General features: G+C 34.4%; 1 long non-coding RNA gene across 2 annotated transcripts; it reads left to right on the top strand.

Moving 5' to 3' along the window:
• Positions 1 to 14808: 14808 nt before the first annotated feature.
• On the top strand, positions 14809 to 17235 carry LOC113301660. Of its 2 annotated transcripts, XR_003336417.1 has the most exons (6): positions 14809 to 14885; positions 15058 to 15319; positions 15471 to 15564; positions 16559 to 16617; positions 16758 to 16867; positions 17214 to 17235. It is a non-coding gene; the product is annotated as an uncharacterized LOC113301660 (long non-coding RNA). The 2 variants fall into 2 exon arrangements; XR_003336416.1 differs by lacking the exon at positions 17214 to 17235 and having other exon boundaries at positions 16758 to 16886.
• The last annotated feature ends 5159 nt before the right edge of the window (positions 17236 to 22394 follow it).

Raw genomic sequence — 22394 nt, 5'->3', positions numbered from 1 at the left:
TTGCTCACTCGAAATCTGGATTGACATTAGTCTCGCTAATATTAATATCTGGATTGCTATTAGTCTCGTTAATATCCATATTTCATTCCACCAAAAGCACGGACACAAACCAGTAAGTATATATATTTTGTATGTTATTATTATTAATAAAACAAACACGAGATGGACGTGTTCACGTGATAGTGAGTATTTATCGAACATCCAAGTCCGGTGTGGACCCATTCTAATCTTTAATAACCATATGTAAACATGTGATCATTATGAGCACCAGGGCCGTATCGTAAAAGATGATGGTCCACTATACATAAAATTCATGCATGAGTACCTCGTACCTCTTGTTATCATACACCACCAAATTTTCATAATTGGTGATGAAGATTCCTTTCAAGATGATACAAGCAAGATGGTGGGATAATGTATTGCGTATTATGGGATAGTGGCTCCACGAGTTAAAGCTTTTTTTGGCACTTATAGCAAAGAAAAAATGGCGCTTATAACAAAGAAATTGGTAGTTTTGATGAGATTTTCATCAGGAACAATCTCCTAAAATATATAGGAAGAGCCTGGTAAGTGAAGTATTATTATTACCTGAAAGAATGGAAATACAAAAGAGATTGTGGAGCCTCCGTTAAAAATCAACTGGTACAGAATTTCTAAATACAGACGGGGAAAATTATACAAACAAGAGGAAAGCTTTTTTGTGTTTGAATGAAAGAGGGAAAATTTTCGTTTTTTTACGTATGTAATAAAGAAGAAGCTGAAAGGACCGTAACGAACTTCAAAAATTATTCAGTCTCGTGAAGTCCTTATTCACCGGAAGGTTAATCTTTGGGTCCTAGCCCACATGCTAAATTCAATTTTTTTGGAATCTTAGTACATAGAATTATTGAATCCCTGATGAGAGAAGCTCCTTAATGACATCAACTAGTACCTCACTCTAAATTGATGGGTTCCTTATTCACCTTAACGATAAAAAAAAAATAATCTTTCTCACTCGATATCTGGATTGACATTAGTCTCGCTAATATTAATATCTGCATTCCTATTAGTCTCGTTAATATCCATATTTCATTCCACCAAAAGCATGGACACAAACCAGTAAGTATATATATATTTTTTATTATTATTATTAATAAAACAAGCACGAGAAGGACGTGTTCACGTGATAGTGAGTATTTATCGAACATCCAAGTCTGGTGTGGACCCATTCTAATCTTTAATAACCATATGTAAACATGTGATCATTATGAGCACCAGGGTCGTATCGTTAAAGATGATGGTCCACTATACAGACAAGTCATGCATGAGTACCTCGTACCTCTTGTTATCATACACCACCAAATATTCATAATTGGTGATGAAGATTCCTTTCAAGATGATACAAGCAAGATGGTGGGATAATGTATTGCGTATTATGGGATAGTGGCTCCACGAGTAAAAGCTTTTTTTGGCGCTTATAGCAAAGAAAAAATGGCGCTTATAACAAAGAAATTGGTAGTTTTGATGAGATTCTCATCAGGAACAATCTCCCAAAATATATAGGAAGAGCCTGGTAAGTGAAGTATTATTATCACCTGAAAGAATGGAAATACAAAAGAGATTGTGGAGCCTCCGTTAAAAATCAGCTGGTACAGAATTTCTAATTACAGAAGAGGAAAATTATACAAACAAGAGGATACCTTTTTTTTTGTATGAAAGAGGGACAAATTTTGTTTTTTATGTATGTAATAAAGAAGAAGCTGAAAGGACTATAACGAACTTCAAAAAGTATTCAGTTTCGTGAAGTCCTTATTCGACGGAAGGTTAATCTTTAGGTCCTATCCCACATGCTAAAGTCAATTTTTTTGGAATCTTAGTACATATAATTATTGAATCTCCGATGAGAGAGGCTCCTTAATGACGTCAACTAGTACCTCACTCTAAATAGATGGGTTCCTTATTCACCTTAACGATAAAAACAAAATAATCTTGCTCACTCGATATCTGGATTGACATCAGTCTCGCTAATATTAATATCTGAATTGCTATTAGTCTCGTTAATATCCATATTATTCCACCAAAACCACGGACACAAACCAGTAAGTATATATATTTTGTTTATTATTATTATTAATAAAACGAGCACGAGAAGGACGTGTTCACGTGATAGTGAGAATTTATCGAACATCCAAGTCCGGTGTGGACCCATTCTAATCTTTAATAACCATATGTAAACATGTGATCATTATGAGCACCAGGGCCGTATCGTTAAAGATGATGGTCCACTATACAGATAAGTCATGCATGAGTACCTCGTACCTCTTGTTATCATACACCACCAAATTTTCATAATTGATGATGAAGATTCCTTTCAAGATGATACAAGCAAGATGGTGGGATAATATATTGCCTATTATGGGATAGTGGCTCCACGAGTTAAAGCTTTTTTAGCGCTTATAGCTAAGAAAAAATGGCGCTTATAACAAAGAAATTGGTAGTTTTGATGAGATTTTCATCAGGAACAATCTCCTAAAATATATAGGAAGAGCCTGGTAAGTGAAGTATTATTATTACCTGAAAGAATGGAAATACAAAAGAGATTGTGGAGCCTCCGTTAAAAATCAACTGGTACAGAATTTCTAAATACAGGCAGGGAAAATTATACAAACAAGAGGAAAGCTTTTTTGTGTTTGTATGAAAGAGGGAAAAGTTTCGTTTTTTTATGTATGTAATAAAGAAGAAGCTGAAAGGACCGTAACGAAATTCAAAAATTATTCAGTCTCGTGAAGTCCTTATTCACCGGAAGTCCTAGCCCACATGCTAAAGCCAATTTTTTTGGAATCTTAGTACATAGAATTATTGAATATCTGATGAGAGAGGCTCCTTAATGACGTCAACTAGTACCTCACTCTAAATTGATGGGTTACTTATTCACCTTAACGATAAAAACAAAATAATCTTGCTCACTCGATATCTGGATTGACATTAGTCTCGCTAATATTAATATCTGGATTGTTATTAGTCTCGTTAATATCCATATTTCATTCCACCAAAAGCACGGACCCAAACCAGTAAGTATATATATATTTTTTATTATTATTATTAATAAAACAAGCACGAGAAGGACGTGTTCACGTGATAGTGAGTATTTATTGAACATCCAAGTCCGGTGTGGACTCATTCTAATCTTTAATAACCATATGTAAACATGTGATCATTATGAGCTCCAGGGCCGTATCGTTAAAGATGATGGTCCACTATACAGACAAGTCATGCATGAGTACCTCGTACCTCTTCTTATCATACACCACCAAATTTTCATAATTGGTGATGAAGATTCCTTTCAAGATGATACAAGCAAGATGGTGGGATAATATATTGCCTATTATGGGATAGTGGCTCCACGAGTTAAAGCTTTTTTTGGCGCTTATAGCAAAGAAAAAATGGCGGTTATAACAAAGAAATTGGTAGTTTTGATGAGATTTTCATCAGGAACAATCTCCCAAAATATATAGGAAGAGCCTGGTAAGTGAAATATTATTATTACCTGAAAGAATGGAAATACATAAAAGATTGTGGAGCCTCCGTTAAAAATCAGCTGGTACAGAATTTCTAAATACAGGCGGGGAAAATTATACAAACAAGAGGAAAGCTTTTTTGTGTTTGTATGAAAGAGGGAAAATTTTCGTTTTTTTATGTATGTAATAAAGAAGAAGCTGAAAGGACCGTAACGAACTTCAAAAATTATTCAGTCTCGTGAAGTCCTTATTCACCGGAAGGTTAATCTTTGGGTCTTATCCCACATGCTAAAGTCAATTTTTTGGAATCTTAGTACATAGATTTATTCAATCTCCGATGAGAGAGGCTCCTTAATGACGTCAACTAGTATCTCACTCTAAAGAGATGGGTTCCTTATTCACCTTAACGATACAAACAAAATAATCTTGCTCACTCGATATCCGGATTTACATTACTCTCGCTAATATTAATATCTGGATTGCTATTAGTCTCGCTAATATCTATATTTCATTACACTAAAAGCACGGACACAAACCAGTAAGTATATATATTTTGTTTATTATTATTATTAATAAAACAAGCACGAGAAAGACGTGTTCACGTGATAATGAGTATTTATCGAACATCCAATTCCGATGTGGACCCTTTCCAATCTTTAATAACCCCTCTGTAAACATGTGATCATTATGAGCACCGGGGCCGTATTGTTAAAGATGATGGTCCAGTACAGTCAAGTCATGCATGAGTACCTCGTACCTCTAATTATCATACACCACCAAATTTTCATAATTGGTGATGAAGATTCCTTACACGAGGATACAAGCAATATGGTGGGATAATGTATTGCGCATTGTGGGATAGTGGCTCCACGAGTTAAAGCTTTTTTTGGCGCTTATAGCTAAGAAAAAATGGCGCTTATAACAAAGAAATTGGTAGGTTTGATGAGATTTTCATTAGGAACAATCTCCCAAAATATTTAGGAAGAGCCTGGTAAGTGAAGTATTATTATTACCTGAAAGAATGGAAATACAAAAGAGATTCTGGAGCCTCCGTTAAAAATCAACTGGTACAAAATTTCTAAATACAGGCGGGGAAAATTATACAAACAAGAGGAAAGTTTTTTTGTGTTTGTATGAAAGAGGGAAATTTTTTGTTTTTTTTATGTATGTAACAAAAAAGAAGCTGAAAGGACCGTAACGAACTTCAAAAATTATTCAGTCTCGTGAAGTCCTTATTCACCGGAAGGTTAATTTTTGGATCCTAGCCCACATGCTAAAGTCAATTTTTTTGGAATCTTAGTACATAGGATTATTGAATCTCCGATGAGAGAGGCTCCTTAATGACGTAAACTAGTATCTCACTCTAAAGAGATGGGTTCCTTATTCACCTTAACGATAAAAATAAAATAATCTTGCTCACTCGATATCTGGATTTCCATTAGTCTCAGTAATATTAATATCTGGATTGCTATTAGTCTCGCTAATATCCATATTTCATTCCACCAAAAGCACGGACACAAATCAATAAGTATATATATTTTGTTTATTATTATTAATAATAAAACAAGCACGAGAAGGGCGTGTTCACGTGATAGTGAGTATTTATCGAACATCCAAGTCCGGTGTGGACCCATCTAATCTTTAATAACCCTATGTAAACATGTGATCATTATGAGCACCAGGGTCGTATCGTTAAAGATGATGGTCCATTATACAGACAAGTCATGCATGAGTACCTCGTACCTCTGGTTATCATATACCACCAACTTTTCATAATTGGTGATGAAGATTCCTTTTAAGATGATACAAGCAAGATGGTGGGATAATGTATTGTTTATTATGGGATAGTGGCTCCACGAGTTAAAGCTTTTTTTGGCGCTTATAACAAAGAAAAAATGGCGCTTATAACAAAGAAATTGGTAGTTTTGATGAGATTTTCATCAGGAACAATCTCCCAAAATATATAGGAAGAGCCTGGTAAGTGAAGTATTATTATCAACTGAAAGAATGGAAATACAAAAGAGATTGTGGAGCCTCCGTTAAAAATCAGCTGGTACAGAATTTCTAAATACAGACGAGGAAAATTATACAAACAAGAGGATACCTTTTTTTTTGTATGAAAGAGGGACAAATTTTGTTTTTTATGTATGTAATAAAGAAGAAGCTGAAAGGACTGTAACGAACTTCAAAAATTATTCTGTCTCGTGAAGTCCTTATTAACCGGAAGGTTAATCTTTGGGTCCTAGCCCACATGCTAAAGTCATTTTTTTTTTTTTGGAAACTTAATACATAGAATTATTGAAGCTCCGATGAGAGAGGCTCCTTAATGACGTCAACTAGTATCTCACTCTAAAGAGATGGATTCCTAATTCACGTTAACGATAAAAACAAAATAATCTTGCTCACTCGATATCCGGATTGACATTGGTCTCGCTAATATTAATATCTGGATTGCTATTAGTCTCGCTAATATCCATATTTCATTCCACAAAAATCACGGACACAACCCGATAAGTATATATTTTGTTTTATTATTATTAATGAAACAAGCATGCGAAGGACGCGTTCACGTGATAGTGAATATTTATCAAACATCCAAGTCCGATGTGGACCCTTTGTAAACACGTGAACATTATGAGCACCTAAACCGTATAGCTAAATATGATGGTCCACTACAAAAAAGTCATGCATGAGTACCTCGTACCTCTTGTTATCATACACCACCAAATTTTCATAATTGGTAATGAAGATTCCTTTCACGAGGATACAAGCAAGATGGTGGGATAATGTATTGCGCATTGTGGGATAGTGGCTCCACGAGTTAAAGTTTTTTTTTTGGAGCTTATAGCAAAGAAAAAATGGCGCTTATAACAAAGAAATTGGTAGGTTTGATGAGATTTTCATTAGGAACAATCTCCCAAAATATTTAGGAAGAGCCTGGTAAGTGAAGTATTATTATTACCTGAAACAATGGAAATATAAAAGAGATTGTGGAGCCTCCGTTAAAAATCAGCTGATATAGAATTTCTAAATATAGGCGGGAAAAATTATACAAACAAGAGGAAAGCTTTTTTTGTGTTTGTATGAAAGAGGGATAAATTTTGCTTTTTATGTACATAATAAAGAAGAAGCTGAAAGGACTATAACGAACTTCAAAAATTATTCAGTCTCGTGAAGTCCTTATTCACCGGAAGGTTAATTTTTGGGTCCTACCCCACATGCTAAAGTCAATTTTTTTTTGGAATCTTAGTACATAGAATTATTGAAGCTCCTATGAGAGAGGCTCCTTAATGACGTCAACTAGTATCTCACTCTAAAGAGATGGGTTCCTTATTCACCTTAACGATAAAAACAAAATAATTTTGCTCACTCGATGTCTGGATTTACATTAGTCTCGCTAATATTAATATGTGGATTGATATTAGTCTCGCTAATATCCATATTTCATTCCACCAAAATCACGGACACAAACCGATAAGTTTATATTTTGTTTATTATTATTATTAATAAAACAAGCACGAGAAGGACGTGTTCACGTGATGGTGAGTATATATCGAACATCCAAGGCCGATGTCGACTACAAGAAAAACTGGATTATGCAACCAGCCAGTTTTGGTTGCAAAAGCCAATATTGAGTCGCTCTAACCCTTAGGGCGACTTAATTTGGCTCTCGCTCTTGAATTGCAAAAGATGGGATCTCTATAGGTCTAGAGCAGCTAGGCACTCGCTCTAAATATGTTTCAACTACCATCAGCGATTAACTAATATAATTGCTTTAAATTTATTCCAACCATCCTAATGTGAGTCGCTCTAAATATGTTCCAACTATCATCAGCGGTTAACTAATGTCACTGCTTTAAGTTTATTCCAATTATCCCTAATCGAGTCGCTCAAAATATGCTTCAACTTCCGCAGCGGCTAACCAATGTTATAGCTTTAACTTTATCTCAACCATCCTTCTGAGCAATAGGTTAAGTTGATCAATGTTTAGAGCGACTTAACCGACCAATAATCGGTTGCTCAAGGGTTTCTGAAGTACGAGATTTTAGTCAGTCCTAACTTTGATCTTGTCTAAAAATAGTTGCTCCTAACTTTGAGCTTGTCTCACATTAGTTGCTCTAGATATTCATTAGCAGTGCTCTAGATATTCATCAGCAGGGAATATGCCGGTTGGTTTGAAAGCTTCAGGCCAGTTTTTACTCGGATGATTAAAAAATGAAATTAAAATTAATATAGAAATAAAATATGATAACCAAATTAAATGCAAATTAATTTATTTTATTAATCAATTACAATATCATTATTAATCAACAAATTTACAATCAGCTTGACAAAGATAGAAAAAATAAAATCCCGTTTATTTGGTAAAAGAAATTAGAAGAGGAACAAGATTGATACATCCATTTCAACTTCAACTTTGAGAAGATTAGAGTTCTTTGAAATATCACTGGACAAGCTTAAAAACACGGATCGATTCTGCAACTTAATATCATTCAATCTGTTCTTTTAGATTTTAGCTCTGATTTTGAGGTCAATAGAGTTCTCGTTCCGGATCTAATTCCTTCCTCAAAAATTGGTCCTGCATATATACAAACAAGCAAATTCAAATTAGAACTATACATAATAAGGAAATCAAACTTGATCAAGAACTAATCAATAATACCTGATACTTTTGTTCCTTTTTCAAAGCTTAGATTAGTGGAGCAAACCTAATCAGATTTTTTGATTCCAAACAAACAAAAGTCTAGACCCATTGGAAAAATGAAAAACTATGACAACCATAACAACATAAAGAACCAATCAATAAAACCCATAACTTTGGTACCTAATTTAAAGGTACCCTTCAAACACTCTTGTCTGAGACGTAAATTTGATATGTTCATTACAACAAATCGCTGAACACCACTATTACTACGATCATTGCAGACTACTGATTACTAATTTCTGAAAAATTGATTAAGGCTCTTTGCCAATTTCAGATGAACAAACAAAACTAAATGAAGAACAATATGAATCAAACCCAAAAGGAAACTCAGTAAGCTATTAATTCAACATACAACAAAAATTGAACATGAAAAAAATTAAGGAAAAACATAAACTCAGTCGAATAACCACAAATCTCAACTCTTCAACAATCATTAGAGTTCAAATCTGTCAAATAACCATAATCAAAATATATCTAAAGAATCATAAAGATTTAATTTACTAGTCTTTACCTGCAATAACCAAATTTTATGTTTTTAACATCAACATCGAACCCAATCAAACCTAGGGTAACGGATTGCAGTAAAAAAAAATGCAAAATTTTCAGAATCTGATAAGAACCAAAATCCCTAAATGCATCGAATAAGAAAAGCCCTAAATAAACTTTGAAAAATAAATTGAAAGAAATTTTTTGGGTGCTCAGATATAAAATGGATATGCTTTCTCATAATGAGATGGGTTTTCCAAACAATCGTCATTGCACCGTAAAATCAACAACCAAAGAAGATCTAATATCCATAGATCAAGATACAATGAAGATAAAAGCAAAGAATCATTTGTTAATCAGATTAAAGAGTTGTTTAACCATCATCGCAACTTCTTCTTCTTTTCTTTCAGAAAATCAAAACTACAAAAACTAAAATGAATCGGCAATTGAAACGAACATGTTGCTTCCTTGATTATTGGTGGATGATTGACGAAGGCGTAGTGATTTGCAGGATCAGAATCAAGAGTTTTGGATGGATGGGAGTGTGATACAAGACTGCGATGGTTAGGGCATGAAACGAAATCAGGTGCAACAAGACTCGGCTATAGAAGATGGATCTGGTATTGTTGGTGTTACCAGAGAGAGAAATGAAGCAACAGCGGTTTTGCGGTTGATTACAGAGAGGATAAGAGAGTTAAATCTCTGTGAGAAATGAGATCGGGTTTAGCAAGAGAAGGGAAAGTGGAGATGAGGTAGAGGAAGGAGGCGGAGATTTTGATGCGAGGAAGGGTTAGGGTTTTATCGCTTTCGGTTTTATAAGGGTAAACGAGATGCACAATCTCGATAAAAGATCTAACGTCTCACAATGAAATCCAGAGCTGAGATTGTTGGACGTGCGTTTTGCACATGTACCATTCCTTAATTAGAAATAGGGGAATATATTTTGGTTTTATTTTTTTTATATATAAAAAGTTCATCATTAATTAGTAATGTAGTATTAATAGATTTACATATAATGTATACCACAAAAAAAAAAGAAAAAAAATTTATATATAACCTAAATTAGATTATAATACTCAATATTTTACAAAAATTATACTACACCTTTAAAATGTCAAAATATTCCAAAATGTTGTCATATAAAAATTGCTTACTCTAAAATCTTCCATAACTCCAAAATCTTCATCTTTTTAATGGAAAATATCTTCTTGAATAATTTTTATTTTATTCTTCACAATGTTTCCTTATCCAACTTAAACTCTCTATTAATAGATAAATCAAATATTGGAAAAATATTCTCTTTTATTACACAAAATTTGCATAAAAATTTACACAAAATTTACACAAGAATGGGTGCCACTTATCAAAGATATGGGTGCCTTTAGTAATTTTCTGGGATGCCTTTAGTAATTTTTTTCTTGGGGTGCAAACATCACTTTTCGAGTTCTACTGGTTTTTGGATTAAAGGAATTAACAGTAAAGTTTTCATGGTTTTCTTTCCTTAAGGTTTCATTTATAGAGTATACAGATTACTAAATGTACGTTTTGCACATGTAACATTCTTGATTAAATATCGGACACCGACATCCAAAAAATTTAAAACTAATTTTTTTTTAATATGCGAGTATGATTAAAAATCTTATTTAATATGATATTTCTTTACCTTCTAACCATAAGAATTTTTTTTTAAGATTAATGTTGTTTCCATTCTTATTCAAATTTACCTTTCGTACGCTTAATCTCAAATCTAAAATAAATTCCAAATTTATTCTCCATATTTAATCATGTGTAGTAAATAAATGTAATTAAGATTTTTAATTTAATATTTTGAATTAGCTAATTATTAAGTTACCAAAATAGTTCATATTTTAATTTTATTATGTATTTAAAATCCATACAAAATTTCCACTAATCAATACCCGTGTCAATAAAGGAAAGTAAATAATCAATCAACATGCCAATAATAGTGACATGAAATGAGTCATTAACATAAGTTAAATTATCCTAAATAAATTGGTTAATGAGCTTGGGCTTAGTAGTCTGACTTCGACTATGATATTGACGCAACATTTCGGGGTTTCGGGCAATGGATTTGGACAGAACTCGGGCACAAAAATTGGGGTGTTACAAGGCGGTTCATATATGGTAAGACAGAATCTATCATGACATTCTTTAGATTTTCATCAAACTTGGACTCTATTAAGAGTTTTGTTTGATAAATCAACACCATCACTCGGAATCTATTAATGTGAACTAAAACGACTATGATAGCCGAAGGTAGCTTGTGAATGATTACAACTAACTTCTCAATTCAACTTTTGACCGGTTCTACCTTGGATTCCAAAGTAACTAATGACCGGTTACAACTTGCATTCCAATGTAGCTTGTGATTGGGAACATCTTGATTTCCAAAGTAACTTGTCACGGACTACAACTAACTACATAACATATTCTATGGCCGTTTATACCAAAACTCTCTTGTCCAACTCTGGTTATATCCAAAGTAGCTTGTGATTCAGTTACAATCCATCCTCAGTTCATCCAAACAAGAAACTCAGGTCCAGCACTGGAAATATATGAACATGAGATGATAAGATCAGATAGAATCCATCTCTAGTTCATCCAAACGAGAAACTCAGGTCTAACTCTAGTAATCTTTGAACCTGCGATGTTCATATCCGATATGTTTCTTGTCCAGTAATAAATTAAGCTTTAAATGTTTTAGAAGTCTTCCAAAAAATTTCATATTTTGCAAGACTTTCACCAATGCAAATATAAACATAAAAGTCATTCAAAGTCTTAAAAATTAGTAGATATGCAAACATAAAAGTCATTCAAAGTCTATAATTGAGTGATAATCGCAAATACCAGCCTACTGAAAAATTCAATGAAAAATATTTTATGATAAAAAATAAAAGTTACACAAAAAATCGCTATTGTCAAATTGAAATTTTCAGTTTTCACGTCGTAATTTTCACATTTTGCAACCACTTACATTTTGAAAATATTACAACTATCACCACTATTAAAAACTCCAATTTTTACAATTATGTGATAATCACCCTACTAAAAATTCCAATTTTCACAACTTTGTGATAATTGTAGTTTTCAAATGAATCTTGAATGCAAAAAAATTATCAACTCTTTTGTTCAAATTATTTAAACCCTAACTTTAAAAAGAAAAAAGAAACTGAAAAAAATTTATTTCCATTTTTTAAAAAAATAAAAAGTGATAGTATTTATGTTCCAAATAATTTCTTGAATTTCATCTTTTTATCCAGTTATCATCACTTTAACCGAATAACCTTCGACCTAAGTCAACGATGTATGTTATTCATCAATCTTACCTGAAATCACTCGACTCCACTCAATTTCTCCTAAATTTCATCGGTTTCTCCGACATCCATTAATTTAAAAGGAAGGTTCATTAACCTTAATCTTATCCTATGTCTATCGAACTGAATTTCCATAGGATTCCATCGATTTCTCTTAAAGGGTATGCATACCGGGTATTCGTATCGTCAGGAAGTCACGAACTCATATCAAAAGGGTGTGCATATTGATGGTAAACAGTTGGTTGTTTTCATTGGTCTAACTGTGTTTGCTAAAGATCTATGAATATCCATTGCTCGAATATATTTCCATAGTTCAAACAAGACAAACTTGAACTTGAAATTTGTCTTATAAGTATGTATGAGAAATATAGCAAAAATGAACTATAGCCATGGTCAAGGTATGCACAGCGAGTATGCTTAACCTTAGGCGCTTCATGTGCTTTTTCCTTTGCACTTAAGATTCCGAACTAGGTTAGGTCAACCAGGTATGCATACCGAGTATGGGTACCTTTGGCAGTTGTGAAATCAGATCCAAAAAGTGTGCACACCTGTATGCGTACATACTCTTGGAAGTTCGCGAAGACATATTAGAAGGGTATGCATACTGGGTATCTGTATTGTCAGGAAGTCCCAAACTCATATCAAAAGGGTATGCATACGGAGGTCAATATCTAGCAGTATGAACCAAAATATGCATTGATAATATTTATACCGGAAGTTACTACATAGGACAATTAGATATGATTAGTATTGTTGATTTCATCTATTTTTATGATTATTTATAGGTGAATATTGATGTATAGATAATTATCATTAGTTCAACGCCGTAATTCCATCGACTTCATTTAATTTCACTTGTTATCAGTCTGTCATCTTACAATCAATATTGGTCGGGCTCACTCCATTCTCCTGATTCCATCGTTGCTCTAATTATCATCAATATAACCAGATGTCCATTAATTATCATTAATCGTTCTGACGATTTTCCCGACTTATGTAGTCCACTCCCGTCCAGGTTTATAGATCGGAGCAACTTTCTTTCTCGAAGTCGCCAGAAAAGGCTTTCTTTAAGGTTTCAGAGAATATTCTGATGGAATCTTACCTGTAAATGTCTGGATTCATCACTCTTACAAAGTTTCCGACTTATGGTAGTCCACTCCCGGCCAGGTTTCAAGCTCAGAGCCACGAGTTATTTCGGAATCCAAGTAGAACCGGTTAAAAGTTGAATTGTGAAGTTAGTTGTAATCATTCACAAGCTACCTTTGGGAAGCAAGTTGTAACTGGTCACAAGCTACTTCGGGAAGCAAGGTGTAATCGATTACAAGCTTTTTCGGTTAAGCTAAACCAATCTTAACTTTTGTTGAGAGTTGTGGTATAACCGGCCATGTTTTGAACTCGGAGCCACTTGGTTCATAGTTTGTATGACGTTATACCGGATTTGAAGTTCGAAACGACACTGAGCTTCATATTTATCGATTTCGATGATGTATCATGCTAAGTTTGAAGTCAGAACCCTCCCGGAGCTTCTTGGTTCATAATTAGTATGCTTTTATTCCACATTTGAAGTTCGAATCGACACTGAGCTTCATATTTATCGATTTCGATGATATATCATGCTAAGTTTGAAGTCAGAACCCTCTCAGAGCTTCGAGGTTCATAGTTTGTATTATGTTATACTACATTTAAAGCTCGAATCAACACATGAGTTTCATATTTATCGATTTCGATGATGTATTATGTTAAGTCTGAAGTCAGAACCCATCCATAATTTCGTGGTCCATCTCTAGTAATCTTATAACCTGAGTTTACCAGTATGAATTAAAGCTACTTCATGACCTGCATGACTAGTCGAAATTACTTCATAACCTACGCGAGTAGTAGAAATTCAAACCGGAAGCACAAAAACACGAAGAGAAAGCACAAAGAAAACACACTTGCCTTGATTTTTCAATCAAATCGAATTTTCGTCGACTTCAATTAATTTCACTTGTCATCCGTAATCTTACTCGAAAATTTCCTAAATTCTATCGGTTTCTCCGGTATCCATCAGTTTAAACCGAATGTCCGTTGACTTCATATTATGCTCCAGAAAAAAGAAAAAAAAAACCATGAGTTTACATTGACCAACAAAAAAGTCAAAGCCTTTTGAAATCACTTCACGGATCCACGTGGTTTTAATCTGGCCTATAGAAAGCTAAAGTATCTAAATCCACCAATCGGTGCATGAAACAAAAGTCATACAGATTGCCAATTTGCCATCTTGACTAGTAGAAGGAAAATTCCCGCAAAACTTTGTTCTTGCCTCAAGAAACAAATCTGGACCCTAGATCGTCAAAAAAATACCCCCACCTTTCGATGGCTATCATTTTGATGATCCGTATGATATCCATTTGGCCAATAGAAAACCGCGGATGTTTAACCCACGAATATATGCAAACACAAAATGTCACACGGATTGCCACCTTGTTTTCCCTCTAAGTGAAAATGTCTTCTAAATTGATTAGCGGGAAAATCCAAGTTTTGGCGCAAAGTTCCCACCAAAAATTTCATTTTTCCCTCCACTCGCATAAACTGGTTTCTCCCTCTCCAACTCTCTGAAACTTAACCCAAATGGCCGAATTAAAGCTAGGTCTTGTACAAATCTGTCAAAATTAGAGATTTTAGAGTGGGTTTCTACATTTTTTTCTCCCCTGTTTTCGACATATCTTCGTGGGTTTGTATACTTTGTTGCTGATGGTATCGGCATCTCTCATTTCTGATTTTGATTCATGTTATTCTGTTTCTCTTGCAAAAGCATTTGGGGTTTCAAGATCCAACACTATGATTAATTGAAAAGCTTCAATTACTAACCAATTTATAAAGGTAATATTTTTCACTCGATTTTGATTCAATAGTAAAGATCCAAAAAAGAGAAATTAGGGCTTCTTAATTTCTCTCTTATAACCTGTTTGATAAAATGGCTCTAAGAAGTTTCTGACAGATTTTGTTAAAATGATTTTGACGAACTCGATTTTGACTGTATTTGCATATGTAGGTTGGATTTTTGGTGAGATTGTTCGAAAGGGTTAGTAGATGAACTTACAAAAAAGAGGATTAGTAGACTCTTTCATCTTTTTTGAACACCTAGATTGGCTATTTGGCCTTATAACCACAGCTACCTCCCTCCTTCCCTGTCAATCTCTGTGATATACTGAACATTGTCTCATTCTTGACATTTGCCCAAACTTGACACTGTCTCATACTTAAAAATTCAGCTGATAAGTCCAGCTTTGCGAAAGAGTCAGCAATGAAAATAGGTGCTCTGTTTGCTATGATTATCCTCTCCTTCCTATCAATCTCAAGTGAATTTCTTATTTTCTCAGTAAAATAATAAATGGGTTATGTTAATCATTGATTCATTTTCTAAATTTAACCCCTTTGTTCAGTTTTATGTTTTTTCATCTACAGATGCACAACCTTCAAGTAGTCTTGGTCTTATGTTCAACTAAGAAGTAATCTTCCATCACCAACAAAATCAGTTCAATTTTTGAAATTTCTGAGAGTAAGTCAAGTACAACTCTATGACCCAAACCTGATTTTAACAGCATTAGCAGGTACTAAAATCCATGTTAACTGTGCTACCAAATGATGATATCATTTCAAATGTGTCTAAAATCAATCACTTGTAGATGAATGAACTAGACTAAATATCGTTCCTTTTTATCCTAATACTAAATATCTTTCACTTGTAGATCAGCCCTGTTACTCATTTTTATTCACACTCCAAGCCTTATATAAAGATTTATACCTGATCTTGTAAGTTCCTGTAAAAGGCCTCAGTAAATGTCATTTGAAACTAAAGATACGTTTTGACAAATATGACATAATCGTGATTCCTGATATCTAGTTTTCTAACAATGGAACAATTTGCATAATGAAATGTATAAGCTAGTCATCAATTTTTTGATAAGGGAAGCAGAACAATGCTTACCTTGTTATGGGCAGACAGTCTTACAAGTGTTGTGATTCCTGATATCTAGTTTTCTAACAATGGAACAATTTGCATAATGAAATGTATAAGCTAGTCATCAATTTTTTGATAAGGGAAGCAGAACAATGCTTACCTTGTTATGGGCAGACAGTCTTACAAGTGTTGTGCCCTGCACCAATTCAGAGCGATTTTTCTGAGAAAGCAAGCTTTTGTGTGAAACTTCTTTTGCAGCTTTACTCGATCCATTGCTGGATACTAAGCTCATCCCAGATTATTAAAGTTATTCAAGTTTTTTGTCTTTAGGAACTGCAGGTGTTGGTGTTGTTCTGAAGTTCTGCTAGATACTTGTTATTGTAATGGAAGTACTTGGCCGATCGAAAATAAAATAAAACGGAAGTACTTGAAGTTGATGTACCTGATGTAATGTTGGCGATGCATGTTTGCATCTAGCAATCAATCTAAATCATAAATTATCTTATTGTAAATCTTATGTGTTCCCTAACTAGTTCAATTGCACTGAATAAGTTGTCTTAGATTGAATTTTAAAATTGTTAATATATGGAAGTGGAGGAGTACGTCAAGCACCCAGGGAAGTTTGCACTTGTTGGAGGAAAACGGCTCAAGGTATATTTAGATGCTTAAAGTTCTTTCAGTGTATACCTTTATATGCTGTTGTGACTTAAACTTGGATTCATTTGTGCTTTTTATTTATCATTCCCATTTCAATTAATAATTTATCTGCAATATTTGGAACCTGGTTTCAGGGAATGATCATGACAGGTGGGCTTGGGACTGGTAAGACTCTGCTTTCCAAGACTATTGCAGCAGAAGCCAGAGTACCTTCATTTATTCAGAGCAGATTCAGAAAGGAATTGTAAGTTGGAAATTCTGCATAATTTGTTCAGGATGAAATTTATCCATTATCGTTGTGCGTGAGACTTATTCTTATCATAATGGTCAGGTGTATGTATGGCTCTTCTTGGCATTTCTTAGTCTTTTGTAAACACATTGATATCTTGGTTTCAATTTCATAGTTTGGAATCTTTATGCAAAGCATAATCTGAAGAATACTGGAACATCTAACAAAACAAATACTTCAGGATATATATTCCTCATTGCTTTTGCACCAGTTACCGAATTACTATATTTCTACTTTTTTTTGAGTATATTATGCTCTACAGAATGTACCAAGTTCTTCAACTGGTCAATTGTGTTTGCAGGAGGGTCTGCCAATGGTATTCTGTGTGCAACATTATAAAAGGGAGAAGGAGAAAATGTAGAAGCACAGACACTAGATATCTTGGAGCCTGCAAAAGCTGTAGTAGTCGACGCTTGCAGAGTGGCCTCGGTGAAACTCTGCATTTCTAATTTATCAACTGTTACTGGCAAATTATGCAGTGAAGGCCTCTCAGAGAGTCTCAAGCAATTTGAGATTATGGAAAGATTGTTTACTGAACAGCGTTTCAATGGGATGATCCTAGTATTTTGGAAAATTTACTCTTCAACAAACTAATTATTTTTATGACATAACTAATTTTGTACCTCTTGATGATGGTTTAAAAAATGAATGCTAAATTTTCAATGGGATGATATCCTTGTATCCTTGAAATAAATCTTATTCCCCAACATACTGATTCTTTTTTTTCTTATATAAAAAAATTTAGAACGGCTAAAACAAAAAGCTTAGTAAACAAATCACAAATTATAAAATCTGACTTTTCTTTGCAAGGCTGGTGTTGCTGAGATAGGATTGTACCAACCAAATGTTTTGAATTGCTGGCCCACTGTGCTCAAAGTAAAAATCTACTCAAGCACTTTTGTAGTTGCTGCGGATAACTTGAAAAAGTGATGTACCAACCTAACACCTTTATTGGTCGCTACGAAATAGCGGAAATAAATTTTAAGCAAGCAAACTATATAGTGGTTGCAAACTTGGTTGCTTGACCATTAGAGCGACTAAAGTTCTGGGAGCTTGCTAAGATTTTGGTCGCTTAATCCATCTTTTCTTGTAGTGACCCTTTCTAATCTTTAATAACCTTTTGTAAACATGTGATCATTATGAGCACCAGGGTTGTATTACTAAAGATGATGGTCCACTGCTGACAAGTCATGCATGAGTACCTCGTACCTTTTTTTATCATGCACCACCAAATTTTCATAATTGGTGATGAAGATTCCTTTCACGGTAATATAAGCAAGATGGTGAGATCATGTATTGCGTATTGTGGGATAGTGGCTCCACGAGTTAAAGCTTTTTTGGCGTTTATATCAAAGAAAAAGAAATCACCCTCTGCTTGTGATAAAGAAAAAGCTCAGTAGAGAGAAGTTTAAAAATTATTCATTTTCGTGAGCTGGGTTAACCTTAGCGTCAAAACTAATTGTCTCTTCATATGTTATAAGTTAAATTTTTTCGAACCTAGGTACACAAAATTATTAAAGTTCCCAAGAGTAGGGCTGATAACAAAATTACTAAGAAGATCTTTTGTATTTGTAGGTTAACTTTCTGATAACAGATAATGAAAGGCCTAACCTAGCACATAGTACTTAACACTAGTAATTAATGAAGATAGAATTTCAAATCCCAGTGGTTTCTTCTGGATGAAATTAAACAAACAAGTTCACTCTCAATTCGTCGAGTCTGCAATTGTTTTTGTGCTGTCACATTCGTGACCTACGAATACATATCAAAATGGTTAGAATCCCATTCGTCTTGATATGTATTCATATGTCACAAATGTGACAACAGCAGCTGGAGCAGCTTTGATTACAAAGGGGATAATACCCTAGTAAAGACCAGCCCACCTCTCGGCAACCAAGATATGCCTCAGGCACAAACATGCTACTCTAAGCATGTTGCTCAAGTCGATACATTTGTCTAACTTACGCATTGACTGACAAGTTTGTTGTTTATCTGTTTTAGGATTTGTTCGCACTAGATTAAAGCTAAATGGAAAAGGCATCACTATACGCCCTCCCTACAAATGAAAAGCGTCTTGCAACTAACCCAACGCATAACTGACAGGGACTTGAAAGATCGTGTGAAATTTTGAGCTACAGAAGAACATCAGGTAAATTCATAACTCTGTTATGTTTAACCCAGTCTGTACCTTCATTTCAAATTAATTCTCACTTGTGTATTCATGAAGTACTTTCCGATTGCAATATCAAGAGTAGCGGCCACCAGAAAGCCAAGCACCCTAGGGGTAGGTAAAACTTCCCTCGACGCAAAGCTGAAAAGGTACTTACAAGCATATTTTGGTTTTTACAGTCACTTTCCATATTTGCTTATTGTTTTTTATTGGATTTATGGTTGAAATAATTCTCATATGTTCCTGCGTAAAACATTACAAAACCTTGTCAAGAATGGGAATCTCATATGCTAGTAAGGCTACACCATGTTTTACGGCTGCAAAAATTAATGCAACTTTAATTATTCATATTAACTTGCATATATGGTACTGCCTACTCAATCTAACTGCTAAGATCTAACCATTCAAACTATTTCATATACTACGAGTGGGGTGTAATTTGATTTATCCCTTTCTCTTCCATATGCAGATTTATGAATAAGCTGTCCAAAGGGGAAAAACAAGAGTATGATTAATCTGAGACATTTTATATGCCTATTTGGTAAAAGAGAGGAATCTTTTGTAACATTTATAGCACCGACTATTCATATTGGATCCTTAGGAACACTGTCTGCTATCAATAAATTACTTGAAGCTCTAAGTTTGAAACTAAACTTCCTATATAAGCCTATAAGCTTAAGCTTTACACCCACATTCATCCATAGTTTGGATTCCAGCATTTCTACAATAACATGATCTTAGGATAGCTGAGCTTTGAGAATTACAAATGTAGCAGGTAACCAAGGATAGAGAAACACTGTATTTAATCTTCTTTGTCCTACATTAATGAACCATCTTGTTACTTTAGGGGCATCTTGAATTACCACAGATAAATCATGGATTAGTATAGGCTAGAAATTTGTATCTACTCTTTGGGTATATTAAATCCAGTATGTAATTAGCACACTTTCTGAAGTTTATGAATCTTGTAATCTGTTACTGTGGAGTATCTCACTTACTTTCTCTTCATGTATTTTTGCGAATTTTTTTGTTTTTTCTTCAGCATCTCTTATCATGTTCACTAAACGCAACTTTATTTTTAATCTGTGTGTATGTTGACTCTCTGTTGATTGCACTGCAGGTTAATGTCAAAGAATGCAAACATCATTGCTCCTTGATGTCTAGCGGCATCACAAGTACCACCGCAAAATGTTCATAATCAAAATGTTTCAGCAGATGACTAAGTAGGTGTAACCTGATTTGTCCTTTTTCTCTTCCCATGTCTTATGAACTTTCCAAAGAGTCGAAAAAGTTTGATTAACTAGAGACTCTTATGTATCATAGTGGTAACCAAGATACGCCTTGGGCACAAACATGCCACTACAAGCATGTTGCTCAACTCGAGCTCCTAGGTCCTAGGAAGTCCCACAATCTGCAGCATAAAGGAAGGGATTTTAGATCAAATGGACATGATCGGCGAAGCCCCCTAATGTAAGATACGTACGGACTTAAATGAATGTGATCCTCTGCATCATTAAAACACCTAGGTTAGAGCAGTGCAGCAAATAGGGTGTCAAGTGTGGCAATTACACATAATTATGAACTGAATCAGTAGCAAGAACAACTGGCTAGACCATAATTATTGAAGCTCGCGAAGATGAGTCCCTACTCGGTACTACGCATGAGTCACGAGAAGAACGTCTTTGGTTGCAGCCTTGCAGGCCATAATTGTCTCATGACGACTTTGGAGTACATCAGCCGGTTTTATAGAGTATATTTGTCGTGTAAAGCAGTGGTGTATAATCCCGTTGGCATTGTGTTTGGTGCAGCTCGATTATCGTAGTCGTGACCCTTTGAAGAATCTGAATGCTTGAATATGATTTTTGTCGAATCTGCACTTGGCTTCCAGGGATTCGCTGGTCTGTGGAACGCAAGGATGGGCAATTGTTTGAGGAAATTATGATGCTTTGAAGCTTGGGGTTGAGTCACCTCAGCTCAAGATATTGACAGTGCTTACTTTTCTGTGTGTGCAATCTTGAATATCTTATGCTTTTTTGAATATTTTGATGAATATTTGTTGGAAACAATTTACAAAATCAAAACGGATCTCAAACAGCTGAGTCGCGGACTAGGTCGCTATCTTTAAGGTGTTTCGCGACTCTGCCTCTTGATTGTGTGCTTGCAGTCGATTCTTGTCGAAAACCCTATGGAATAAAATAGCTGATAACTCTCTTGTTCGATTTCTCTACACTGTGAGAAATCGAACCAACAACAATTCTTTCTACACTTGCTCAGAACTCAAAATAGATGAAAAACAATTGTGTTTCATCTTCTCCAGAAACTGTTCTTTTATAACTCAAAAGAAATTAATACGGTTTTAATGGAAATCAATTTTGCAATTAGTGCTCACTGAAAATCCTCCATAATAGTCACAAAACGGTAACAATATAATTACCAAAAATTAATAGAATTAATTGGAGAATATTAAGTTGAAAAAATCGTTTTTGGAAATTAAGAGTTAAATCTGCAAAAAAATCAGTTTTTGAATCACCAAACCTCCCAAGACCCCGCTCTCCCGGATTTAAATAAATAATATAATGTATAAATATACCTAATCAAATGCATGGGGTGAGACTTGAATCCAAGTCTATAGTGTGGGAGCCCAAAATAATACCACCACACTATTTCTCTAATTTTCATATAAATTAAAAAACTATGTTTTTAAATATATATATATCTCCCAACAATATTAAATGAATACAATTTTTGGAATTTGGTATGATTGGGTTCGAAATTGAGTGACCGGTGATGAGAAGAAGCAGGTTTTCAATGAACACGAAGTTGGAGATAAAACAGAAGATGATAAAGAAATTAGGAAAAGTTATCAATGAACATTGTATTAGAGGCAAGGAATGGTTGGTTGGGTATGGTAGACTGTGTTTACTTTTTCTTTTAGCTTCTTTTCCCCCCTCTAACGTTGTTTGGAGGACAGTTAGGATTTGTTTGCACAATCGAAATTGCAAGGATTTTCTCAATTTTACCACAGCTAGTTAAGAAGAATGTTACATGTTAGAACCAACTTGCCATAGCCTGTTGGTCTGAGGCTCAAGTCCCATACTTTGAGATCAGAGTTTCGAGTCTGTGTTTAAAAAGTTTGCATACCTATTGAGATTTTTTTTTGATGGTAGCATTCGTTCCGTTTGGGAATTCGATCTATCACCCAAACATGAAAAAAGGGATGTTTGTATCTAAGCAACAAAGTGCCCTATCTTTTTTGTTTCATAGATAGCCATTACAACCTAATATAACGATTAGAATTAGATGGACTTGTAA

The sequence above is a fragment of the Papaver somniferum genome, chromosome 8 (assembly GCF_003573695.1).
Source record: "Papaver somniferum cultivar HN1 chromosome 8, ASM357369v1, whole genome shotgun sequence".
NCBI classification, from domain to species: Eukaryota; Viridiplantae; Streptophyta; class Magnoliopsida; order Ranunculales; family Papaveraceae; genus Papaver; species Papaver somniferum.
Note: the sequence above shows the minus strand (reverse complement) of the source record. Positions and strands in the feature narration are given on the sequence as shown.